Source organism: Neomonachus schauinslandi, chromosome 7 (genome assembly GCF_002201575.2).
Source record: "Neomonachus schauinslandi chromosome 7, ASM220157v2, whole genome shotgun sequence".
Lineage (NCBI taxonomy): Eukaryota > Metazoa > Chordata > Mammalia > Carnivora > Phocidae > Neomonachus > Neomonachus schauinslandi.
Genome location: NC_058409.1, coordinates 30115279 through 30142927, shown reverse-complemented (window position 1 = coordinate 30142927; position 27649 = coordinate 30115279). Strand labels below are relative to the sequence as shown.

The 27649-nt window shown below is 43.7% G+C and overlaps 1 non-coding gene across 1 annotated transcript; it reads right to left on the bottom strand.

The window, feature by feature from the left end:
• Positions 1–11723: 11723 nt before the first annotated feature.
• Positions 11724–11830, bottom strand: LOC123325352. The gene has a single exon (XR_006540371.1). It is a non-coding gene; the product is annotated as a U6 spliceosomal RNA (small nuclear RNA).
• Between the last annotated feature and the right edge of the window lie 15819 nt (positions 11831–27649).

The window sequence follows — 27649 nt, the reverse complement described above, 5'->3', positions numbered from 1 at the left end:
GAAAATGTTACATTAAGTTAAAGAAGCCAGACCATACATATATTGTTTGATTCCATTCATACAGAAGCCCAGAATAGGAAAATCTGTAGAGACAGAAAATAGATTAAGGGCTGCTCAGGCCTGAAGGGGAGAGGAGTGAAAGATCAAGGTTCTAGGTTTCTTTTTGAGGTGATGATGAAATATTCTAAAATTGTGATGGTTGTACATATCTGTGAATATAATAAAAACCACTGATTTTATACTTTAAATGGGTGAATTGTATGGTATGTGACTTCCATACCAAAAAAGCTATTAAAACAAGAATGAAAAACATATTAGGCGACCTGAAAGATATGCAGTTCTGATTAAAATTGTGGTCTGCATGGTCGTTGCCAATTTTCAGGTTTAAAAAGGACTTTTTATTCTGGGTCCTATGGCCCCTCGGAGCTCCTTTCTCACTATACAGAGAAGTTAATGCATTTGAGTGGGCAGCATGAACAGAAGCAAAGGAGTAGACTGTGCATTCCCATCCTTGTTCTACCTAACTTCCCTCCCTCATAATGATTTGGTTCAACATTTATGGTATACCTACTGTGTGTAAGACTTATGGACCTGAAAGAGACAGAGTCTCTTTATTCATTCCAGTGGCAGAAGTTAAATCATTAATATAATGCTGTTTATATAAAGAACTCTATAGGAGATAGTGTGACAGAAAGAATCGTTGCAAGGCATTTTGGGATTCTGGACTTCTTCTATAGCATGTAGGGAAACATCATAATGACATCAGCTAGAGCAAGACCAATTCCCAGTCCTTCTTGATGTTGAGCAAGTTCCAAGAGTTGGCTGCCTCCTCACATGCCTCCAATCACCTCTTCATTTGGTTTCTAGACTCAATTAGTCTATTTCCATACCCTTCATTTTCTCACCAACTCCACCCCCACAATGTCCAATTTGGCCCTCCAATGCTGAAACCATTTGCCAGAAATTCATTAAGCTGAACACATGGGAAATTACAGAGGAGATTTCACTTGTCACTTAGGCTCAAATATAGCAAGTAATTTTAAAAGGACAGTGGCAAGAGGCTATTTTTATCTTGCTTGTTTGTGCTGAGTTTTCTTATCTTGCTGTCTCTCAGTCTCTTCCTAGCTACCTCTCTTCTCCTTCTTTAAATTAAATGTTGGCCTTTTAAATCTTTTTCTCGGATTCTCTTATCTTGTTTTATAGAGTCTTCTCCTTCTGTCCTCATCATACATTCAGTCAACACATATTGAGTATCTACCACATGGCAGGCCCTATGGTAGGCACTAGGAGAGATGGAGTGATGAATAAGACAAACATGGTCCTTACCATTATGATTACAGTCTGATGAGGCAGGTGGACATCAGGTGGAGTGAGTTCAAATTTGGTCACAGCAAAGACTTGAGGGAGTTATTTGCACTTTTATGATGTTAAGTGTACCCCCTGGTAAATGGGCATGTAAAAATCGCCAGAATCCCAGCATGTTTGTGGGGTTAGGGAATAAATCTAATATATCACAAGGAATGGAAAAAAAAACAAAGATCCAGGTTTCTGTGTGATACAGTCAAGCCCCCGGGTAGAGAGAACATGGATTTGGGAGTCATATGTTGGTGAGATTCTAACACCACGACCTTACATGTCAGCTATTTGACTTTAAGTGACCTCTGGACATCAGTACCTTCACCTATAAAATGGGAATTATAATCTCTACATTTTAGGTTGTTGTGAAGGTGGAATGAGATGTCTTATATAAGGGACCAGGCAGGTGCTCAACCTATGTTACTTTTTCTCATGACCTCCCTACCCCACTTTGAATCACACACTCAGAAAAAAGAAAAAAAAAAAGAGCCCAGTCTCCCAGCTGGTGGGAAGTGGGGTTCCTCAAATAATATTCACCAATCATATGCCGAGAGAGATGGGTTATAACCATATTGATTAGTATAAATTGCTCTCTACATGCAACTTAGGACAGTCAAATCCCTCCCTCCTTCTTGGTAAAGGAAAGGCAGTAAAAAATGAAGTTATAGGGAAAAGACTGAAATGAGATGTAACAAAGGACTTCCTAGCCATGAGGGCTGAAAGTGTGAGTGGATGCCTAAGAGACCTACATCCTTTCTGGTTAGTGTGTGGACTGGGCTGGGGCAGGCCTACCTGGAGGTCAAGAATAAACCTGCCGACCTCTTCCTCTCCCGCTTAGCTTAGGGAGTCTTCAAGGGAGGAACTGCAGCTCCTCTCCCTTTTCCAAGCCAGGCGTGCTGGGGGAGGTGAACGCTGCTGAGAAGGCTATTGCTCCCGAGGAAAGGAAAAATGGCAGCTACCATTTCAGGCACTTAATAAGTACACTAAATTGAGAAGCTGCTGATTTGGTTTACCTGATTCCTCCCTGATAAAGGAGAAATCTCTTCAGTCAGAGGTTTCCTGAAGCTGAAAAGGAAGCCTGAGCTCCAACTGCGGAAATTGGCAGAGGCAACGCTCAAAGGAGTAAGCTGGGCTCCGTGGGCAGCACCAGGATTCTTGGATTCCTCCCCCACCCTCCAGCCCTGGGAAATTTCAGGTTGCCTTTGTTCTGCAGAGTTCTTTTCAACGGGGATGAGTTTAGTTGTCCTTTTATCCCTTCACCACCATTTTTCTTTCTTCTTCCTTTTCCTTGTTCTCCCTTTTCCTCCCCCCTCTCTCTTCCCTCCTCCTTTTTCTTTTTCTCCTCCTCCTCCCTCCTGCCGATCTCCGTTTCAGCTGTTGGATCTCATTGCCCACCCCACTCGGATTTCTGTTTCAGGAACTTTAGAATTCCTTCTCGATCTAAAGTAGCAATACCATCCTGACAACACAGGCGCTGCTCTGTGTGTATTTGTAGAGATCAAGACCAAGTTTAGTCAGGTGCTTTAGGAAAAGACCTTTCCTGCGGATTTTCAGAGCCTTTCATATGCTAATGTTGTGAATGTCCAAAAGGAGTCATTGGATTACTGGAACCCAAATTTCCCAGATCTCTTTTTATTTCCCCCAACCCCAAAGACTATATCCTGAGACACATGACGTGGCCTTTGGAAAACATTTCAGAAACATATATTATATGTTAGATTTAAAAAAATTTTTGTAACATTCATTTATTGATTTCTACACCTACACTATAGGTAGGACAGGAGGTTATAATAATCTCACTTTACAAATGAGTAAAACTGAGGCTCAGAGAGTAATACATGCCTTTCTTATAGTAACGTAGCTAGCCAGCAAGCAACAAAGCTAGGTCTTGTTATTTATGGCTCTAGGCTCTCTGCACTGTCTTACACTGCGTTTAAATATAATATACATGTGACATCATAACTTGGCATGTGATATATGAGATGGCATCTAGGAGATATACATGCTGTAATTGATGAATTATGACAATTTCCCCCATTCAACTGAATATGTATCATACATCTGTTATGTGCATCACTAATCACTAGTCCAGGTGCTAGGGCTAGAGCCGTGACCAACATAGACAACAACACAAATTATTGCCTTCATGGAATTTACATTCAAGGGGAGAGATAGAAATTATAAGATAGGGCACCTGGGTGGCTCAGTCAGTTAAGCGTCTGCCTTCAGCCCAGGTCATGATCTCAGGTCCTGGGGTCGCGCCCCATATGGAGCTCCCTGCTCGGCAGGGACTCTGCTTCTCCCTCTCCCTCTGCCACTCCCCCTGCTTGTGCTCTCTCTCTCTCTCATGCTCTCTCTCTCAAATAAATAAAATCTTTTAAAAAATTATAAGATAAATATATAAAATATATTTTATTTTATATGTTATATAATCATAAGGGCTAAGGATAAAAATAGGGAAAAGAATAGGTACGTGTAGGAGCTGCAGTTCAGGTGTGCATAGGATCAAGGAAAGCTACATTGAAAAGTCTACATGTGACTACAGACCTCAAGGAGCTAAGGGAGTGACTGACTGTGCAGAGATTTAGGGGTAGCTGGGAAGGGGCTCCAGGAGAGAGAAAAGCAAATTCAATGGGCCAGAGTGAAGCAGGAGTGAGCCTTGGGTGAGGCTGAGCTGGGAAGAGGGTGGGGTAGAAGGAGATGAGTTAAAAAGGGGGTAGGGTCCACATATTAGATCTTATAAGGAAATGAAGTGATATAATGCAGATGATATGCCATGATATTATAATAATAATACCATATGACAGATTTATTATGTTGCTGCATAACAAATTACCCCAAACTTTGAACATTTATCTCAGTTTCTGAGGGTAAGGAAATGGGAGTAATTCAGCTGAGCTGGCTCAGGGTCACTCATGAGTTTACAGTCAGGCTGCCTGCCAGGGCTAGAGTCATCTGAAGGTTTCCCAAGGGGATCTGCTTGAGTCTCACTCATGTGGCTATTGACAGAAGACCTTAGTTTCTTACCACAGGAGCCTCTCCATAGGGCTGCTCGCAACATGGCCACTGGCTTCCTTCAGAGTAAGTGATGAGGAAGAGAGGCAGAGAGACAGAGGGAGGGAGAGAGGGACATGAAGAAGGAAGCCACAGAGTCTTTTATAATCTAATCTTGGAAGTTACACACCATTACTTCTGTCATATTCCATTGGCCACACAGATTAACCCTTGTACTTTGTAGGAGGGGGACTATAAGTGGGTGACTTTCAGGAGATGGGGATCATTGCGGAATCACCTCAGAGGTTGACCTCCTCAGCTGGTTTGCAGGAATTTTCCTCAAGCTAACCCTTAGTTGAACAAATATCAAAAATAGGTGCCTGGCTTTGGTGTGGCCCCTACCCTGGAGCTCATAACCCTACCTGGGTTGAGGCCTGAAAAGGGACAACACAGCAGGAAAGTCAGAAACCCGCTGAGATTCTGAAGGTCTTATTTCAATTCAGCATGCGCATGCTTATTTCTTCAAAGCCCCACTTTCTCTAGGCCTGGCCTCATTATTTCATTCACCCAATTAATATAACTGGGAATAATCTTACTTAAACCTGCAAAGAAAAAAAAGGTTTGAGGAGAGCTGTGGAACTTCAAAGGCAGGCTGGGACCTCTCTGGACAATTTAATCTGGAGACAACACTGGACTTTGATGAAGGGCAGAGCCAACCTACCCATCCCTCCAGAACCCTGAGGTACCTTCCTGTAAAAGAGAGGCATCCTGCCTTGTCTAAGGAGAATGACGACAGGGAACAGAGCAGTTGCTCTATCCCTGACGCCCAGTACTGGGTCTGTCCACAGACAAGGACATGGCTCTTCTGAGCCCCAGGTGGGCCCCCTTCCCAACTCCTGCCCTGATTGGCCTTGGTTGTGCAGCCAGAGTCGGCCAGTTTCCTGAATTGAGCAGCAGATGGCATCACAGCCTCAGGAGCGAGCGGCTGAAGCTGCTGGCAAGAGCAGGGCATGATTAGCAACTCAGGCTCGTGCTTGGCATCTGGGGGCTCCTGGGGGTGGGGGCTGCTTCCCCAGCTCCCAGCTCAGAGGAGTTTGTGCTGTGCCTGCAGATTGGCATAGTGTTAGGCTGGTATCTCAGAGAGCAGAGCCTGGAGCCCCCAGTGAGGAAACAGATGGTGAACACAGGGTCTTTTCTATGATCTTTTCTGAAAAAGATGAAAATCAGGGACTGCTGTTCCCAGACCAACTGCGTTTTTCCATCACTGCCTGTCCCTACTCATGAGGGTCACATGGAGTATATCCTGGCTTGGGGGCTGGCGGGTCCCTGGCAGAAGCCTCCTGGGCCAGATGGGGCCAGAGATAATTTGAGGGATCATCTAGGGAATCCCAAGAGGTCAAAACTGAGTCCTTTCCAGCACTTCCCTCAGTGACCCAAATGAGAGGGGCAGGGCTCAGTCCTGCAGTCCTTTGGTCTGCCTTCATCTCCTTCTCTGTCCATGTGTTTCTGACTCCTCTTCTTCCTACTCTGTGTTCACTTTTCCTCTCCTTCCTTTCTCCTCTGTTATCCCTATCCATTTATGTCTTTCCCCCTGTCGATCTCTTTCTTTCTCGGTTACAGGGTAGAGAAAAAAGCCAGTTGCCAGACTTGCTGGATGTAGGCACTGGGCTGCAACACCATGTCCACTCTCCTCCCTCCCTCCCATTTCCCACCACTGCTGGATGGCTAGTCCCATGGAGACCTAGACAAAGGGAGGTCTAGAGGTCACCAAGAGAATATGTTCTCTTTCCACAGAGGCTGTAGTTTGTAGACAGGAAAGCCCTCAGGGGCTTCCCAGTAGGACTGAGGTCCACTGAACCTCCTGTTCACTAGGCACCCATATATGCCAATAGAATGTGAGCTTGAGGGCAGCTACCTTGTTCACTGCTGCATCCAAAGTATCTATTATATAGTAGCTATTCAACAAAAATGTGTTAAAAATAATGAGAATTAACAAATAAAAGAAGATGGATGGAAGGTGAATGCTGACCTCTGTATTAGGCACTGGAGTACATTCAAGGTGCCATCCTCATCCATCAGCAGAGAGGAACACGCAGGGAAGCAATCACCCATAATCCAGAATAGTAACCATGAGGTGGCAATGGTAGAAATTACAGTGGGTGCCTAAGTCCACATTGTGAAGACAGGGAAAGCTTTGTTCACTCACCAGTTCAACAGTTTTTCATGGAGAGCCTACCAGTACTAGACTCTGGGTTATATCTGGGAAGAAGGTAGGCTCCTAGGTGGGTGTGGGAAACATATGAGCTAATAGATAGGTAGTAACAGACCAGATAGATGCTGTCCTAGGGGAAATCATGGGCAGTGGGGGCAGAAAGCAGAGGCATCTCGCTTCATCAGGGGGGTTCTGGAAGGCTCTGTAGTGAAGTGAGTCCAAGCTGAGATCTGCCTCAAAAGTTAGTAGAAGTCAGCTGGGGGAGAAGGAGGGAAGAGAGTTCCAGCCAAGGGAACATTACCTAGTCAAGAGAGAACAGGCAGTTTTCAAGGAACTGAGTAAAAGTGTCAGGAAATCTGGCTTGAGTACCAGTAGGGTGGTGGGCAGGGCCGGAAGACATGAAGCAAGAGAAGTGGGTGGGAGCAGGGTAGAAGAAGCACGCAAACCAGGTTGAGTTATGAGTTTACCTTCAGGGCATGGGAAACCATTTGAAAGTTTTAAGAAGGGAAGTGATAAGATCAAGTTTGGATTTTAGAGAGGTTACTCTGGGTACAGTGTGGGCACTGGATGGCGTAGGGCCAGAGAAGCATCCTAAAGGCCAGTGAGGGAACAGTCCAGACAAGAGATGAGAGCCTGAGTGATGATGACATCCCTGGGGCTGGAGATCATGTTTGAGCCAAGCCTGAGGAAAAACTTGGGATAGGAAGGATGCTGGCATTCCAGAGAAAGAAAATGCACATACAAAGATTTCAGGAATTTGGCATGTTTGAGGCAGCACATGGTTATATATTTGTAGCCTGTGAGAGGGCACAGGGGTAGGTGTGGGAGATGAGGTAGAGAGGAGCTAACCTTTGCTGAAGAGCCTTAGAAGCCCAGGGTCAGGCCAGATCCTTTTTGTTAGAGTTGGAGAGCACAGGGTGAGTAGGTAGAGCCTTTGTCTCTAGACACTCAAATTATCTGCAGAGCTTCCAGAGTGTCCCACTCCATCCAGGCATTTTCAGAACAAATGTATCACCTAGAACCTGAAAGACAAGGACAAACCATATATAAGGAGGTGAAGGAGGATGTAGGAACTGGAGTAAGTAAGTGGATCAGGACAGGGCATGGGGAGAATGGGAGACACTTCCTGCCAAGCAGAGAGAGGAGCAAGGCTGGGTGAGAGAGGTCCCATCAGAACCTAGAAATCCCAGTTCCAGAATAGTCTGGTTCTATACTTGTTCTCCCCATTTCTACCTCCTGACCTCAAAGACCTCCTTACAGGCATCTCCCCCAAAGAAGATGTTTCCCCCAAAGAAGAAATTTGCAAAAAGGTAGAGAGCAGGGACCAATTGGTATAATGATTAAGAAATTGGGCTCTGCTTCTTCCTTAGTTTCCAACAGGGCGAATCACTCACTGGAGTCATTTTCCTTACCTGAAGTGGGGGCAATAACACCTACCTCATCAGTGCTGAAAGGTGGAAATGAGGTAATATGAACAGAAAACTAACACAGTGAAGGTTCTCAATAAATCTTTGGTGTTATTAAGATTCTGGTATGAGACAAATGGGGTGGGGTGGGGGGCAGAGAGAAATAGGAAGGGATGTAAGTAAGGAGGGCTGAGTGAAAGGGGAGTGAGTTCCAATCTGTGCAGAATTCTTCAGTGGCTTCCATGGCCTGTGGGACAAAATCCTCCACCAGGGCTGATTCCTGCCTACCTGTCCTGCCTCATCTCCCGTGGCTCCCAACCTCACTTTATAGACTGAACAGGATCCGGGCGCCTGGGTGGCTCAGTTGGTTAAGCGACTGCCTTCGGCTCAGGTCATGATCCTGGAGTCCCTGGATCGAGTCCCACATCGGGCTCCCTGCTCGGCGGGGAGTCTGCTTCTCCCTCTGGCCCTCCGCCCTCTCATGTGCTTTCTCTCATTCTCTCTCTCTCAAATAAATAAATAAAATCTTAAAAAAAAAAAAAGTATAGACTGAACAGGATCCTACCACCTGTGATTCCCAGAACAGAGCAAGCTCTTCAAGCCTTTCCATGAGCTGTTGTGGAGAAAAAAAAATACCCCTCAACCCTGTCTTCATACCAAAAATTAGGAAGCGTGAGCTACCTGGAACAGATGTTGGGAAGGGACCCAGGATGTGTATATTGTGGGGAAGGGGTGGAGGACTAAGGGAGGGAGGAGCAGGGGAAAGTTAATATGGCTCAAATAAATGGCATTTGACCCAGTACTTAGGTGAGACAGAGAGGCAGGCAAGCCGATGTGCATGCTTCTCTTGGTGGTGAGGCCAAGACTGGAGGAGAAGCGAGAAAGGGCAGAGGTTTAAGGGAGTCCCAGGATATGCCTGGTTTTCCACCTCCTCCCGTGTTTTCTCTCTTCTTCCTTCCTTTAGGATCTAAATTCCCTAAGAGGGAATTGCAAGCCTGAGAGTGTTGACCTGGGACTGACTGACTCCTTTTAGGAGCTAAGACCCCAGGATACAAAGGTCCAGTTATAATTCAGTGTGGGAAATGTGTTATGAAGACTTGTGCTAAGGCCTATGGGGAGCCTGTGGGCTTTGCAGAGGCAGAGAACTTGGCCTTGGCAAAGGAATAGATTATCAAATGGGAAAGGGTTTCCGGGAGGTGAGCACAGCATGAAGGTAAGCAGATTCTGCCTGGTCCCTGTGAGGATAAAACATATCCTTCACTTCTTCTCCTTTCCTCCATCTCCAGAATTGAGCTCCTATGCCTCCTGCCAGGCCACCTTTAGAATCATTGACTGTAGCTGAGAGAAACCTTGGTGATCTTGCAGGTCATCCCAGTCTTTTGAATTTTATATGTGGGGAAACAAAGACCCAGAGGGAGGAAGAAACTTGTGTGAAGTCGCTTAGTGGATGAAGAACTCAGTCAGATTTCAGAGTTTCTGACTCATCTCTGCTTGCATTTCCTAGTTCTACACTGCCTCAGCGTCAACCACTTTGGCCCCCATCCTCCAGGGGCTGGGTTTTGTTTTGTTTTGTTTTGTTTCTGGGTGAGGATAGAGAAGGGATTTTTACCTACCCCCCGTTATCAAAAAATAATAATTACAACTATCCCTTATCAAACATTTACTGTGTGTCAGGCACAGTTCTAGGTGCAAGGGACATACACTAAACAAAGTTTCTCCTTGCATGCAGCTCACATTCTAGGGTGGAGACAGAAGTTAAATAAACAAACATATCATGTGGTGTCACCTGATAGGTGCTATGAAGAAAATTGAGGCTAGAAAGGGGGGTTGAGTGTGACTAGAAGGAGGCTATTTTAGATAGCTTACTCTAAAACTCAGAGGCCTAAAACAGCAATAAATTATTGCTTCACAGTTTCTGAGGTGACCCTCAGAATTCAGAAGTGGCTTAGCTGGGTCATTCTGGCTCAGGGTCTTTCTTGATGTTGCGGTCCAAATGTCAGACAGGACTGCAGTTGCCTGAAACCTTGACTGGGGCTGGAGGATTCTCTTCGAGGATGGTTCGCTCACGTGGCTGTTGGCTGGACACCTTCGTCGCTTACCACATAGATAGCCCTCCCCATAGGGCTGTTTGAGTATCCTCATGACATGGCAGCATGCACATGGTCTAAGAAAGAAAGCAAGGAGGAAGACACAATGCCTTTTTTTAAAAAAACTTTTTATTTAGGAATAATTTTAGATTTACAGACAAGTTACAAAAATAGTACAAAGAGTTCCTTACAAACTTGGCTTCCTCTAACATTGATATCTTATATAACCATGGTACATTTCTCAAAGTCAAGAGATTAACACTGAGACACTACTATTAACTAAACTACAGACTTTATTCAGATTTCCCCAGTTTTTCCATTAATGTCTTTTCTGTTCCATGATCCAGTCCCGGAGATCACATTGTGTTTAGTTATCATGTTTCCTTAGTCTTCTTTGATCGACAGTAGTTTCCTACTCTTTCTTGTTTCTCATAAACTTTTTTTAAAGTTTTTATTGTAATTCTAGTTAGTTAACATATAGTGTAATCTTAGTCTCAGGTGTATAATACAGTGATTCAACAATTCCATACATCATCGGGTGCTCATCACAACAAGTGCGCTCCTTAATCCCCATCACCTATTTCACCCATCCCCCCCCACCTCCCCTCTGGTAACCATCAATTTGTTCTCTAGAATTAAGAGTCTGGGGGCACCTGGGTGGCTCAGTCTGTTAAGCATCTGCCTTCAGCTCAGGTCATGATCCAGGGGTCCTGGGATTGAGTCCTCCATCGGGATCCTTGCTCAGCGGGGAGTCTGCTTCTCTCTCTCCCAATGCCTGCCACTCCCCCGCTTGTGCTCTCTGTCAAATAAATAAATAAAACCTTTAAAAAAAATAGAATTAAGAATCTGTTTTTTTGGTTTGTGTCTCTCTCCCTCTTTTTTCCCCCTTCGCTTGTTTTGTTTCTTAAATTCCACATTCAAGTGAAATGTGGGAATACCCATTCATATGGTATTTGTCTTTCTCTGATGGACTTACTTTGCTTAGCATTATACTCTCTAGCTCCATCCCCATTTTTGCAAATGGCAAGATTTTTTTTTAAATAAGATTTTATTTATTTATTTGAGAGAGAGAGACAGAGAGAGAGAGCATGAAAGGGGGGAGGGTCGGAGGGAGAAGCAGACTCCCTGCCGAGCAGGGAGCCCGATGCGGGACTCAATCCAGGGACTCCAGGATCATGACCTGAGCCGAAGGCAGTCGCTTAACCAACTGAGCCACCCAGGCGCCCGCAAATGGCAAGATTTTATTCTTTTTTTATGGCTGAGTAATATTCCACAACACACACACACACACACACACACACATCTTTTTTATCCCTTCATCAGTTGATGTACACTTGGGCTGCTTCCATTATTTGGGTATTATAAATAATGCTGCTATAAATATAGAGGTGCATGTATCCCTTTGAATTGGTGTTTTTGTTTTCTTTGGGTAAATACCCAGTCATGAGATTGCTGGATCCTAGGGTAGTTCTATTTTTAACTTTTTGAGGAAACTCCAGCCTGTTTTCCAGAGTGGCTGCACCAGTTTGCATTCCTAACAGTGAATAGGGTTCTCCTCTCTCCACATCCTTGCCAACACCTGTTGTTTCTTGTGTTGTTGATTTTAGTCATTTTGACAGGTGTGAGGTGATAGCTCATTCTAGTTTTGATTTGCATTTCCCTGATGGTAAAAACATGGAACCTGTCATGAATTTGTGTGTCCTCCTTGTGAAGGGGCCATGCTAATTGTCTCTGTATCGTTCCAGTTTTAGTATGTGTGCTGCCGAAGCAGGCACTGTTTTTCATAATCTTGACAATTTTGAAGAGTACTGATCAGGTATTATGTAGAATGTCCCTGAATTTGCATTTGCCTGATGTGGTCTCATTACCAAACTAAGGTAATCACAAAATCTCTTATGACCTTGTCTTAGAAGTCACACACTGTTACTTTTACCGTATTCTGTTATTTAGGAGTTAGACACTAAGTCAAGCCAACACTCAAGGGGGTGGGGAGGATTGTGTTCTACCTCTTGAAGGGAGGAGTATCAGAGATTTTGTGGGCATATTTTAAAATCACCACAGGGGGGTCAAGGAAGGTTTCTCTGACACAGTGACACTTGAACAAAACTTGAAATAAGCAAGGGAACAAGCCATGGAGAGATCAAGATAAAGCTTTGTAGGCACAGGGTACAGCCAGGAAGGGCCTGAGGCAGGAGTATACACAGCAATGTTTGAGAAGTATGTCAGGAAGCCGGTGTGGCTTACCAGAGGCAGCAAGGGGGAGCGTGGTAGCATGAGGTCATTAAGTTTGTGGGCTGGGGGGTTAGGGAGGTAATGTAGGGCGCTGTAGAACGTAGTAAGGATGTGGATTTTATGCTGAGTGAAATGAGAGCCATTGAAGTGTTCTGAGCAGAACAGTGACATGATTTTATTTTATTTTTTTTATTTTTTAAAGATTTTATTTATTTATTCATGAGAGATAGAGAGAGAGAGAGGCAGAGGCAGAGGGAGAAGCAGGCTCCCCGCGGAGCAGGGAGCCCGATGCGGGACTCGATCCCAGGACCCTGGGATCATGACCTGAGCCGAAGGCAGACGCTTAACCGACTGAGCCACCCAGGCGTCCCGTGACATGATTTTAAAGATTTTATTTATTTATTTGACAGAGACAGAGATAGTGAGAGCAGGAACACAAGCAGGGGGAGTGGGAGAGGAAGAAGGAGGCTTCCCACCAATCAGGGAGCCCGATACGGGGCTCAATCATGACCTGAGCTAAAGGCAGACGCTTAACGACTGAGCCACCCAGGCACCCCACAGTGACATGATTTTAAAAGGATAATTCTGTCTGCTGTGTGCATACCCTGTTGATGGGAAGAGCAGAAGTTGGGTATCAGATGAGGAAGAACTCAGTGTTCTTCCAGAAAGAGGCTCTTTCCATAATCCAGGTGAGAGATAATGCTTATTGTCTCAATCCCTAACTCAAGGGCCATTATGAGGACTAAAGAAGAAAACATCATTAGGGTGCCTGGCATACAGTAGGTGCTAAGCATATCAAAGTCTTAAGGAATAGCAGTATCCTGAGGAAGAAAACGAGTACCTTCCATTGTCTGAAAGAAAATGAAGGTCTGTACAATGTCCTTCTTTTATGTCCAGCATGTGGCCTGTCTCTAGGGATACAAAGAAAAAATTGAGTTCTTGACTTTGAGGAGCTCAGTCTGGTGGGTTGAACATTGCTGCAAGAAATAATTCCAACTTGACTGGCCAAATGCTACAACTGATTTGGTACAGGAGGCTCTGGTGGGTCTAGGAGGAATGCCCGATTTGGGGAAAGTACCAAAGGACTCATCTGACACCCAACTTCCACCCTTGTCACCTATTATCTCTTCATACAGAAGCCAGACTCCAAACTCAAAGCTGTTTGAATCTCAAGGCCCACATTCCCAGCCACTCTGATATACTACCAACCCTGTGGAGACATGGTCTTCATATACTTATCCCATGGTCTTGCCATTTAAACCTTCAGCAGGCACTGCTATTTAATGGATTGAGGAGTTTTCAAAACCCTAAAGACAGAGGGAAAGTGAGGCTTATTATCCTCTGATTTATATTTATTGCAAGTTGCATTAAATAGCACACACCATGAGAGAGGAAATAGCTCTCTGTTGGGTATTGTATGCCAGTGGTCTCAAGGCTTTGGCAAGGCTTCCCTGGGTAAGGATGTGGGAAGGTCAGGGCTGTGGTTCTGAGACCCCTCCCTCATAGGCCCACCAGCCATGGTTCAAAAACCCTGTAAAAAACTCTGTCCATTTTATAGATAGAGAAAAATGCCCTCTGCAGGGGGAAGGCTTTGGTACAAGACTGGACTTCCAGCAATGAAAGTTGGCCTCTGAAATCACCAATTGCCATTTAGTTGGATGAGCTTTCTCTCAAGAGAGGTATGGGAAAGAGAAGCAAGCTGGGAAGCAAAAAGAACAAGAATGAGAGTGAGACAGAACTTGAGGAGTCAAGATGATTAGCAGATGCCAAATTGATTGTGGGATGGGAAGGGGCACAAGACCTGAGGGAAGTGAAAGAAAGAAAGAAGGAAGGAAGGAAGGAAGGAAGGAAAGAAAGAAAGAAAGAAAGAAAGAAAGAAAGAAAGAAAGAAAGAAAGAAAGAAAGTGAAAGAAAACAACTGAAAAGGATGGAGGAGATAATAGGTTTTTTCCTCACTAAATACACACCAGCCGAGAACAGTACCCTCTGTGTCTGTGGAGAGAGAGAGAGCACCTCCAGCACCTGCCCTCCGCCCACCCTCCCCATCACATCACCCTGCGCGGGAGGTGGGGGCTCACTCTCCAGCAGCTTCTCATCCCTTTTTTCCTTCAACAAGTATTCTTACTAAGAACCTACTTCAGGTCAGAAACTGGTCAAAGGCTGTGAACAAGGCAATAAGCACATAAGTGAGTTAATAAGCCCATTGTAGATAGTGGCAAAATAAAACGGGCGTAACGGGATGGGGTGTTGTCATCTGTGCAATGGCGGTATTAACCTGACTGTCCTCACTGGGTTGCTGTGAGGATTCACGGAATTAATCCATGGAAACACTTAGCACAGTACCTGGCACAGAGTGAGTTCTCGTTGGTGTTATCCATCCTTCCTTCCTTCCTTCCTTCCTTCCTTCCTTCCTTCCTTCCTTCCTTCCTTCTTTCCTGCCTTCCTTCCATCCTCCTACTTTGCCTAAAGCTCTCCCTTTCTTCCTGTGTCTTCCTCTCTCATTCATCCCCCTCTTTCCAGATCTCTCATCTTCCTCCCTCCCTTTCTCCTTTCTCTCCTTTCCACCCTCCCTTCATAAGGCAATAGCCTTGCTCTTTCCTCCCTAAATTGAAGGGCAGTGTTGTAGTAAAACAAATCGCTGTCAACAAAGTACATTTCCACTGCATTCATCCCCATGCAGAGAAGATTTATCAGGGTCTCTCACCCTCTCACATGTTATGTAAATGTGGTAATCCGGTGGAAATATGGTATCTGAGGAGTCTGAGGATAAAGACACCATAAAAACTATCAATTACCCACTGGAGCTTGGGTTTGGTTAACTCACTCACTGCCTTGCCTGTCTTCTGCCTTTCCTCTCGGGGGGAAAACTTGACAGGTGGTGACAGCTTATAAAAAGATGCTTTCTTCCTCCTTGGGTCCTAGGAGGTCATCTGGAGGATCAAATGTTTGTAAAGTGCCTGAGAAATTTTAAAGTGCTACATAATTCAAGGGTATTATGATTTCTATTGTCATGTGGGCCATCTCCGTGCCTCTTCCGGGTGACAGATGTCTGCTCTCTCTGCAAGCCTGGGCTGACCCCACGCTTGGGTTTCTGTAATCTCCTTCTGCCGCCTGAACCTATAAGCAATGCTCCTTCTTTTCGCTCTTTCTAGGTACCCCCTGGTACCCCAGAATCACATTGATGTTTGCCCTGAGTTTAATAGGAAGTTAAGCTCTCAAAAGGGATGAAAATCCTCTGAGTAGCCCACCACAGGAGTAAAGAGTGGGGCAGGTCCACAAGAGCCATGGGCAGCTAGGAGGGAGGCTAGGGTGAAAGCCCTCAGCCCCCCAGACCTCAGGGCAGCTGTACTGAGAGCTCAGGGGTGCATACGCTGCCCTAGATGACACAGAGGCTGTGCTCGGAGAGGCCTGCCCTGTCCTCCATCCCTGAAGAGGCAGGCAGAAGAGGCTGGTGGTTCAGATCCTAATATCTGAGTCCTGGGTTTGATCCCCATTCTGCTACTTTCCAAATGATTTCTCTCTTACTTTTCTCATTTGCCAAATGGCAGTGATAATAGCATCTTTTCATCTAGTTGTTGTGAGGAATAAATGAAACAAAGCTTGTGAAGCACTTAGCATGTAATAAAATAATTGTGTTGTTGTTTTAAGTGTTGCTTAGAATGCTTTCTACATCATAGGCCCTGTTCCTCGAAGGCCTGGCCATGGGGATACAGACCTTGCCTGGCTACCTCCCCCAGGAAAGGGTCCCTAGGTCTGGGTTGTGCCTGCTTCTCTTGGAAACTCAGCAGCCCCATGAGGGCTAGAGTTGAGGGACCGGAAGAGGCAATAGAAAGGCAAGAAGCGTTTTGGGGGAGGTGGGTGTTTCTTACCCAGAAATGTCAGGAGTCAGAGCTGGAAGTGGGGGAGGTGGTGGGGGTAGGGGGAGGAGGGAAAAAGATAGGATGTCTCCAAGCTGCCAGAATCTGGATGGGGATGCAACTCTGGGGTTCTGGCACTTCCTGCCACCCCCAGTCTTGGGAATGAGTCATTAGAGGGAGGAGTGATGGAGGTGTCACGCTCTGCCCACAGATCATCAGGCCGTTCCCCAAAAGAGGGCTGATGGGAGGGAAAAGGAGAAAATCTGGAGGCTTAAGGGTGGAGAGGAGCTAGGAATAAGGGGAGAGAGGAGGAGCTTCTAAGGTTCAGCTCACCTATTGGCAGCCCAGGGAGGCAGGCCTCCACCTCCTGTACCAGCTTCACTGCCCATCCTGGCCACGAATAATAAATCCACAACTGCTCTTTTGACCTCCGCCTCTGTGTTGGGCTGGCTCTCTCCAGTTTTCTCACAGTGGGGTGCTTCACATCCTTTTGCTAACCTACAGTGGGGAAGGGGACAGGGGATCCACTTGTCCCTTTTCCATCTGTCCAACTCTTGAAGTCTCTTCCCCCTTAAAGGCCTTTGCCTCCGACCCTGAGCAACCCATCTATAACTGTGTCATAGCAACTGGCTCATTTCATTGGGATTATGTTTCTTCAGGAATGCCTGATCCCTTAGCCTTCCAGCTCCTCAATGTCAGGGACTTCTTTATGTCTCTAGAGTCCAGCCAAAGGTTAGACACCAATGTATGGATATGGCCTTGGCCCACAAATACTATTTTTTCTCCTTCTTTAGCTCTCTAGTTACTGCTATTCCCAACTCTTTATATTTTCTATTTACTGAGCACTTACTATGTGGCAGGTATTTTTACACGTTAATTTATTTAATCCTCACAATGATCTGCCCTAGATGAGAAAACTTTTACAGATGAGAAAACTGAGCTCAGTGAAATTAAGTAACTTGTCCAAGGTCACAGAGTCTCAGGTGTCAGAGCTGAAATTTGCCAGCAAAGCTTTCAGATTTGTTTGTTTGTTTGTTTATTTTGAGTCTTTTTTTTAAAAGGTTTTATTTATTTATTCATGAGAGACAGAGAAAGAGAGAGGCAGAGGGAGAAACAGGCTCCCCGCAGAGCAGGGAACCTAGGGAGCCTGATGCGGGACTCAATCCCAGGATCCTGGGATCATGACCTGAGTTGAACACAGACACTTAACTGACTGAGCCACCCAGGAGCCGTTTTGAGAGTCTTTTTATAATTTTTTTAAAATACAAAAATGAGGGGGCCCCTGGGTGGCTCAGTCAGTTAAGCATCTGGCTTTGGCTCAGGTCATGATCCCAGAGTCCTGGAATAGAGTCCCGCCTGGGGTTCCTTGCTCAGCGGAGAGCCTGTTTCTCCCTCTAACTGCTGTTCCCCCTTCTTATATGCTCTCTTTCTTCCTCACTCTCTGACAAATAAATAAATAAAATCTTAAAAAAAAAAAGAAAATACAAAAATGAGACCTCTTAGTTGTAATAATTTCATACAGAATTTTTAAATTTTAGTTAATTTTTTCAGATATCTTTTTTAAATTTAAATTTAATTAATATATAGTGTATTATTAGTTTCAGAGGTAGAGTTTAGTGATTCATCAGTTGCATGTAACACTCAATGCTCATCACATCACGTGCCCTCCTTAATGCCCATCACCCAGTTACCCCATCCCCCTACCCACCTCCCCTCCTCAGTTTGTTTTCTATAGTTAAGAGTCTCTTATGGTTTGTCTCCCTCTCTGATTTCATCAGATTTTAGTTAATTTTTGAGTTTCCTGTTGCTTTATTGAGATGTAATTTACATACTATACAATTTACCCATTTAAGGTGCACAATTCAATGGTTTTTGGTATATTTATAGAGTTGTGCAACCGTTACCACAATTAATCCTAGGACATTTTCATCCCTGGAAAAGGAAGCCCCATACCCATTTGGAGTCACTATCCATATCCTCTCAACATCCTCAGCCCTAGGCAACCATATGTCTACTTTTTGTCTCTCTAGATTTGCTTACTTTGGAGATTCCCTATGAATGGAATCACACAATATGTGGCCTTTGTGACTGACTTCTTTCACTTAGCATAATGTTAAGTTTCATCCATGTTGTAGCATTTATCAGTACTTCATTTTTTTCATTGCCAAATAGTATTCCATTAACATTAATGAAATGGAATAGTAGTATTCCATTGTGTGGATATTGCATGGAAATACCATGCAATACCATGTTGTATGATCCATTTATCAATTGATGGAAATTTGGATTGCTTCCCCTTTATGGCTGTTATGAATAATGTTGCTATGAACGTTCATGTACAAATTTTTGTATGAACACCTGTTTTCAGTTCCCTTGGGTATATGTCTAGGAGTGGAATTGCTGGACCATATGGTAACTCTATGTTCAACCATTTGAGGAAATGCCAGACTGTTTTCCAAAGCAGATGTAGCATATTACAATCCCACCAGAGGTGCATCAGGGTTCCAATTTCTCCACATCCATCCGACATTTGTTGTTATCTTTTTTATTATAGCCATCCTGGTGGTGTGAAGTAGTATCTCATTGTGGTTTTGTTTTTCATTTCTCTGATGACTAATGATGTTGAACATCTTTTTATGTGCTTGTTGCCTATCTTCTTTAGTGAAATATCTATCCAGATCCTTTGCCCTTTTGAAAATTGGGTTTTTTGTTTTTTTGTTAGTGAGTTGTGGAGTTCTTTATTTTTTTAAAAGATTTTATTTTATTTATTTGAGAGAGAGAGAGCGGGAACAGGGGAGAGGAGCAGATAGAGAGGGAGAAGAAGACTCCCCACTGAGCAGGGAGCCCAACATGGGCCTTGGTCCCAGGATCCAGAGATAATGACCTGAGCCCAAGGCAGACGCTGAACTGACTGAGGCACCCAGGAGCCCTTTGGAGTTCTTTATATATTCCAGATTTAAGTTCCTTATCTGATACATAATTCTTAGATATATATTTTCTCCCATTCTGTGTTTTATCTCCCACTTTCTTGATGGAATCCTTTGAAGCACAAAAATTTTTAATTTTGATGAAGTCCAGCTTAGTTTTTTCTGTCACTTGTACTTTTGTTGTCGTACCTAAGATGGCTTTCCCTAACCCAAAGTTAGAAAGATTTACTTCTAATTTTTTTCTGAGAGTTTTATAGTTTTAGCTTTGTAAGTCTATGATCCATTTTTTATATGGTGTGAAGAAAGGGGTCCAAGTTCATTCTTTTACATGTGGATATCTGGTTGTCCCAGCATCATTTGTTTAAAAAACTATCTTTTCACCATCAAATTGACTTGACATAAAATCAGCTGACTATAAATGTGAGGGTTTATTCTGAACTCTCAAGTCTATTCCATTGGTCTACATGTCTTTCCTTATACCAGGACCACACTATCTTGATTATTATAGATTTGTTTAAGTTTTCAATTCAGAAAAGTGTGGATCTTCCCAATGTTGTTCTCTTTTTTCAGGATTGCTGTGGGTATTCTGGGTCGCTTGCATTTCTATGTGATTCTTAGGATCAGTTGTAAATTTCTACAAGGAACCCAGCCGGGATTTTGATAGGGATCGTGTTGAATCTCTACACCAAATCTCTACACCAATCTCTACACCAATCCGAATTGGTGTAGAGGTATATGGAATACCTAGTTGGAATACCATACCATCTATCATTTACAATCCAAAAGGAGACAGGAAAATCATTGAAGAGGAGAAAGAGAGAGGGAGAGAGAGGGAGAGGGGGAGAGAAAAAGTGAGGGAGAGGGAGGGAGAGAGAAAGAGGGAAGGAGGAAGAGAATTAAAGAAGAGGAGTGGTCATCCATATGGAACAAGTAGAAATGAATCCATATGTGAGGAGGCCCCAGGCCAATCAAGAGGCAGAATCTTGGGAACACTGAATTCTTCATCACCAGACACATCTTCCGTTAACCTAATTTCAGTTCATATGTTGGTAAATAGTACAGCTTCTTCCTTCCCCAAATCATTTTTTTCCCCTAAGATCTCTTCCATATAACTGGAAGTTATGAGGATGCCTTATATGCCTTCATTTGTGGGATTTAATGGAAGTTCCTGTTGAAAAACCCCAAGTCTCTAATGGAAAGAAATGAATCTCATCCCTACCGCCTTTTCTGCAGTAAGAAGTGCTACAGCCCATTCTTGGTGAATATTAGGGAAATTAGTCTGCCCTGGGACCTCAGTTCTGGGGAGACTGGTGTATGGAAGGTATGCCTGGGTCTCCATGGGTGCTTTGGGGCATGCAGGGTGGGGAATGGGGTTGTAACTCTCTTATAGCCTCATCATCTGGTGAACTTAGCTGGGCCCAAAGTGTCTTGCTACAATCTGTACCTTCTTCTTCTTCTTTTTTTTTTTAAAATAATTTGTTTATTTTTATTAACATATAATGTATTATTTGTTTCAGGGGTACAGGTCTATGATTCATCCGTCTTACACAATTCACAGCACTCACCGTAGCACATACCCTCCAATCGTATCTTCTGTATCTCAACCAGACCATCCTTCTTACTAAGAGCTGGTGAGGGAGTGAGGATATGGGAGGTGGGGATACAGACTGGAGAAGTGAGCTTAATTCCCTCCTAGTGGGTGGAGAAGGGATGATTGAAATTGCTCATTTAGCAAACGATTTAGCCTGCTGTAGAAAATCCTATTAAATCACAATTCTTATCTCAGTCTGTGGCTCCTGGGAAGAGCAGCTCTGGGCTTTGTGAAGACCTGGGCACAGTCTTTTCTGAATCTGGCCAACCAATCATCAACACTAAGAAGCTAAAATCCAGAGGCAGGGAAACTTCACCAGGTTTCCCTGTCTCTTCCCACCCCTTCACCCTAGTTGCTGCTATCATCCATCAATTATCTGGTTAGTTGAGGCTTTTCTCTGCCCTTTGCAATATAAATAGCAAGCATTTTATGGGTCCCCATTAAGCAATGTGATCAGCATCAATTACCTAATGAGACTCTGGAGAGTCGTGATTTAAAATCCTGTCCTCAGTTGTGACTCGGCTTTGTATGCAGCCAATGTGATAATTGCAGTGACATCCAAACTAATGGCTCTCCAGATGTGGGGCCTCTGCTCTCAGCCTGGGTTTGGCCCTGGGGAAAATTTGCCCTGTGCCGAAGGTGCTGATCTCTGTACTTTATTCTGAAAGGGAGAGTTTTATTTGTCCTACCAGGGCTCAGGGATTGATGGCACAGATCAGGGCACAGCTCTGCCCTATGGTTTCAGGGCCTCTGGGCACGAAGACTAGAGGAAAGTGCAAGGACACAGCTCCCGAGGGTGGGCAGTTTTGTCTGTTTTGTTCTATGCTGTTTTCATAGAGCCTAGACTACCTGGCACACAGCAGGGCCTTCATAAATATTTGATAAATGAAGAAATAAAATCCTGGGATGGTCCCTTAGCCAGCAAGCCCTTCTCTTTGCAACTTTAGGTGTACTTCCCTGGAAGACACGGAGAGATTTTTGTGTTTAGTGATGATCTTTCCAGTGTGAAGATTTAGTAATTGTCCCATTTGGGCTGGTGGCCTGAGATACAAGTATCCGATGTTGGCAACCTAAAGTTTTTCATCTTTCTTTCGAAACATTCCCATCCCTATTCCGAGACAGCCTGGTTAAGGATTACATTCTGGCTTGTTCCCCACCCCCCACCCCCGCCCCCCAGAGCAACACTGGTGGCTCTTTTCTTCCTCACTTTTCTTTTCTTTTTTTTAATTTTTATGTACTCTCTACACCCAACATGGGGCTTGAATTTACAACCCCGAGATCACGAGTTGCATGCTCTTCCGACAAGCCAGCCAGGTGCCCCTTCTTCCTCACTTTCCTTAGCTCCTCCCTTGGATAAGAAGCAACTTGAAGCCATTTGCCAAATCCATTTGTCAGTTTTCAGTAGTCATTTATTCTGTGTCTCAGCAGCATTTGACCTACTTGGTCCCACCCTTCCTTTTGAAACACTTTCTCCACTTGGTTTCCTTGGCACTAACACTTTCAAGTGTCAGCTTTTATTTTAGGATACTTTTAAATTTATAGAAAAGTTGCAAAGCCACTACAGAATTGCCCTATACCACATACCCAGTCCCCCTCCCGCCCTGCCGTTATCAGCATCTTCCTTCAGTATGGTACATTTGTCACACCTGTTGAGACAAATTCTAATATATTATTATTATTTTTTTAAAGATTTTATTTATTTATTTGACACAGAGAGAGACAGCAAGAGCAGGAACACAAGCAGGGGGAGTGGGAGAGGGAGAAGCAGGCTTCCCACGGAGCAGGGAGCCAGATGCGAGGCTCGATCCCAGGACCCTAGGACCATGACCTGAGCCAAAGGCAGGCGCTTAACGACTGAGCCACCCAGGTTCCCCTCTAATATATTATTATTAACAAAAATCCATATTTGATTCAGATTTTTACCTAATGCCCTTTTTTTCGTTCAGGATGCTGCATTTCATTTAGTTGTCATATCTCCTTAGGCTCCTCTTGACTATGATAGTTTCTCAGACTTTCCTTGTTTTTTTTAATGATTTTATTTATTTATTTAACAGAGAGAGAGAGAGAGAGATATCAAAAGAGGGAACACAAGCAGGGGGAGTGGGAGAGGGAGAAGCAGGCTTCCCGCTGAGCAGGGAGCCCGATGCCAGGCTCGATCCCAGGACCCTGGGATCATGACCTGAGCGGAAGGCAGACCCTTAACGACTGAGCCACCCAGGCGCCCCCAGACTTTCCTTGTTTTTGAAGATTACTGGCCAGGTATTTTGTAGAATGTCCCTGCATTGGGATTTGTCTGGGTTTTTCCTATGATTAGATTAGGGTTACATGTTTTCCGGAGGAAGACTATAGAAGTGCCGTTTTCAGTATATCCTATCAATTGACATGATTTATTTCTATTGATGTTAACCCTGGTTGAGTTTAAGTTTGCCAGATTTCTCCGCTATAAAGTTACTCTTCCACCATCCCTGCCCTCCTTCCTTACTATACTCTTTGGAATGAAGTCAATATATACAGTCCACATTTAAGGAATCCTTGAAGGCAGAGTATCTCCATACATTATTTGGAATCCTATAAAGGGGATTTGTCTCTTCTCCATTTATTTGTTTATTTAGTCAATTAATTTATATCAGTATGAGCTCATAATTACTTATTTTACAGTCAGGTTACAATCCAGTAAACTTTATTTTTTAAAAAAATTTTTATTGTTATGTTAATCACCATACATTACATCATTAGTTTTTGATGTAGTGTTCCATGATTCATTGTTTGTGCATAACACCCAGTGCTCCATGCAGAACGTGCCCTCTTTAATACCCATCACCAGGCTAACCCATCCTCCCACCCCCCTCCCCTCTAGAACCCTCAGTTTGTTTTTCAGAGTCCATCGTCTCTCATGGTTAAACTTTGTTTTTTTGCTCAAATCTTTCCACTTTTGGTTATTGGGAGCTCTTTCACTTAGCTATGTCCCTTTGATATACTTCCATCACTGGGTTTTTGTTTGAGCCCTTACTTTCTTTCTGACACTGCAAGATGCTCCAGGCTTATATTATGTATTTCCTGCCCCACCTCTAGAATCAGCCATTTCTCCAAGGAGCTCTGTTGTTGTTTTTTCCCATAACAAAAGAGTTTCACTCCCTGAAATTATATTATTTCCTTGCATTCTATCTGTATCTCCCACTAGAACATTAGGTCCTTAAACAGGACCTTTTCTGCTTATTCACTGCTGAATCCTGATTACCTAGAATAGTGTCTGGCACACAAGAGGATATCAATAAAAGTGTAGTGAATGAATGAATAAGACCAAGTATTATGCCTTTTATATACATGTATTCTTTTTTTAAAATTCAAGTATAATTAACATACAGTGTTATATTAGTTTCAGGTGTGCAATGTAATGATTCAATAATTCTATACACTGCTCCGTGTTCATCATGACAAGTGTCCTCTTAATCCCATTCACCTATTTCACCCATCCCCCCACCCACCTCCCCTCTGACAATCTTTCAGTTTGTTCTTTGTGTTTAAGAGTCTGTTTTTTTGTTTGTTTGTCTCTTTTTTTCTTTGTTCATGTGTTTTGTTTCTTAAATTCCACATATGAGTAAAATCATATAGTATTTGTCTGTCTCTGACTGACTTATTTCACTTAGCGTTATACCCTCTAAATCCATCCATGTTGTTGCAAATGGCAAGATCTCATTCTTTTTTTAATGGTTGAGTAATATTCTACTGTGTGTATCTACCTACCTACCTATCTATCTATCTATCTATCTATCTATCTATCTATCTATCTCACATCTTTATCCATTCATCTATAGATGAACACTTGGGTTGCTTCCATATGTTGGGTATTGTAAATAATGCTACAGTAAACAGAGGGGTGCATATATCTTTTCAAATTAGTGTCTTCATTTTCTTTGGGTAAATCCCCAGTAGTGGAATTACTGGATCATATATATACATGCATTCTTCAAGATGCTTTGACACTTCTAAGAATTTGATCAAAGGATAGATGTAGAGATGGATGGACATATGGATATATGAATCAAAAAACGGATGAATGAATGACTGAACAGATGGATAGATTATTAGATGTATGAATGAATTGAGAAATGGCTGGAAGATGGTGTTACCACTTTGTACTCCAGTTATTCATGATAGAAAGTGAGTGGTGAGGGGCCTCATTCTTGATTCCTTCCACACTTTCTTCTTCCACGTTCAATCAAGTGCTAAGTCCTGCCAATTTTACATCTCAAATACTTCCTAAATCCATTTCCTGTTTTTCATTTCAACTGCTCATTGCCCTAGTGCACACTCTCTTCATCTCTTGCCTGGATGCTGTTATAGCCTCCTAACTCATCTCTCTGCCTTCAGCCTTGTTCCCACCCCCACAAGCATCCGCATTCCTGCCAGAGGGATCATTCTAAAATACAGCTATGCCTGTGTTACTCCGCTGCTTAAACCCTTAGGGTAAAGTCTAAACTCCTTTAGCGTGATATAAAGCACCTTTGACGACCTGGATCTTGGCCATCTCTCTAGCTTCTCTTCTGCCATTCTCTACCTTGCACTGATTTGTATGCCTCAAAAATACCAAATTGCTTATAGTTCCCACCAGGGAGCATGCTGTCTCCCTGCTCTGTCCTTTGCTTATAGTCATCCCCCTGCCTGGAATGCCCTTTCCTCACATCCATGGTTTAGAATTCTTACGTGTTTCAAGTTGAGAAACAGTTACAAAGCATGTAACTTTGCAGTTGTGATTATGCTTCTTAACAGGACCAGGACTAGGGTGCCAAGTTTAAGGAGAGCAGGTGACAGTGAACACACCCTTCACTTTTGTGCCCTTGCTATCTCACTTGACTCACCCTAGTCCTGGTCCTAGTCTTTTCTAGACTGGGAGCCTCCTGAAGGCAAGAACTTTGTCTGTTATTCCTATAATCCCTAGTTCAAGGACTGGTGCCAGGCAGGTGCTCAGTATATGTGGGAGGGAGGGAGGAAGGATGAATTGGAGGTCTACGGCCTAGGCCTTGAGTCCAGACTCTACATCTTACTAGCTATGGGAATCTGAACAAGTTTCTCTCTGTTCCTCAGTTTCTTCATCTGTGGAAAAGTAATAATAATAATGAATATCTCTATTAGAGGATTATCTTTCCATTGTAAGGGAGATTATCCATTTCTCCAAAGTTTTAAGATTTATTGACCTAAAATAAAGTTTTTTACAGTGTTCCCTCATGACTAAATTTTCTGCCATATCTTCAGGTATGTATCCTTTAAACATTTGTTGATATTGTTTATTAGGCCTTCTCTTTTTCTGGATTGAGCTTATCAAAATGTTTTCTAGATCCTCTATAGTATCTCTATTTTCTAATTCATTAATTTTTGTTTTTGTCTTATGATTTCTTCCTCCTACTCTCTTTTGGGTTAAGCTGTTCTTTTTTAACTTCTTGAGTTGGATGCTGTGTTTCAGCTTTTGATTTTCTTATATAAACATTTAAATCCATACATTTCCCTTTAAGTACCACTGTATCTGCCTTCCACAGCTACCTTTCATTTCTAAATAGCTCCATTTTGATTTATCTTTTTGTCCCATGAGTTTAGAAGTGTTTCCAAATGCATGGGGGCCTTGTTATCTTTCTGTTGTTAAGTTCTATTTTGATTAGAGAAAGTAGTCTATTGATTTTTTTTTTTAATCTGATGAGATGAGCTCTCAGGACTAGTATGTGATCAGTGCTTTAGATGTCACATGGGTGCTTGAAAGGATAGTCGTTGGCTGCCTCATGGGATTATTGTGAAGATAAATATTAGATAACACCTATACAGCTCTTAAAACAGCGCTTAGCACTTAGTAACATCTCAAGAAGCAGTGGCTCTCATTGTTGGTTTGTTATTGTTGGTGGATGACGATATTAGTTGTTCCTCTGTGTGTCACTAGGAGCTCTGGGAATTAGGGAAATTGAGCCCTTTCCTGCAAGTCAGCCCTCTACAGTTTAACATCTATACTGGCTGCAAGGTCAATTACTCTTTGACACTCACAGAAAGTACCACTCAGCTCATTATGGGAAAAAGAGCCCAGAGTTTGAATCAGTCTGACCAGAGCTGGGGCCCTGGCGTGGCCCCTCACTAGTCGTGTAACACTTCCCTTCCCCCAAATTCTACTTTCCTTACTGGGGTTTGATCTTGGACATGCAGGCTTGTTGAGAAGATTAAAGTGAAAGCCTTCAACACAGGACTGGACACAAAGTAGACCTCTGATAGTATTGCTTTGTTTTCCTTTCCTTCCACTGAGCCTGCAGGAACAGAGAGGAAGGAGGTTAGAGCTGTAATATTGTAGCCATTTCTCCTCTCCTCTGCTGGACTTCTCTCCTAGAAAGCCTCCTTATCATCCCTGCAAGGCTGCATTTCTTTGATCCTCCTCATCATGGAGCAGCTCGAAACTAGCCATGACTGAGGGAGGGGAGGGGGGAGAAAGGGGATGTTGACATATGCAAATCATTACCCAGCCTCTTGCCAAATTAGTGTGACGCCTGCTTGGACAGAATTTCTTTTTTATCTCTTATGTCGAACAGCCCAATTAATTTTTCAGGCCACCAGTCACCATATCCAATAGATAGCAGCTCCTCAGACCTTCAGTGAGAGCAGCGTCATCCTCCTTGGAGGCCACTCAAAGTTGGGATTTGTCTCTGCTCATTCTGGGGTCCCTAGGTGGACTGCACGTCTTGGGCACCTCTGCCTTGTCCTGGGGCTGATGCTGAGCTTCCCTCAACACTGACTTCAACCTCTCCTACTTTCTCTCCTTTAAGCCTCAGTCCCAGTGTGCAAAATGGGTTGGTTGATTTTCCTACCTTTGAATAGGAGGTATGAGGGGCGCCTGGGTGGCTCAGTTGTTAAACGTCTGCCTTCGGCTCAGGTCATGATTCCAGGGTCCTGGGATCGAGCCCTCCGCATCGGGCTCCCTGCTCGGCGGGAAGCCTGCTTCTCCCTCTCCCACTCCCC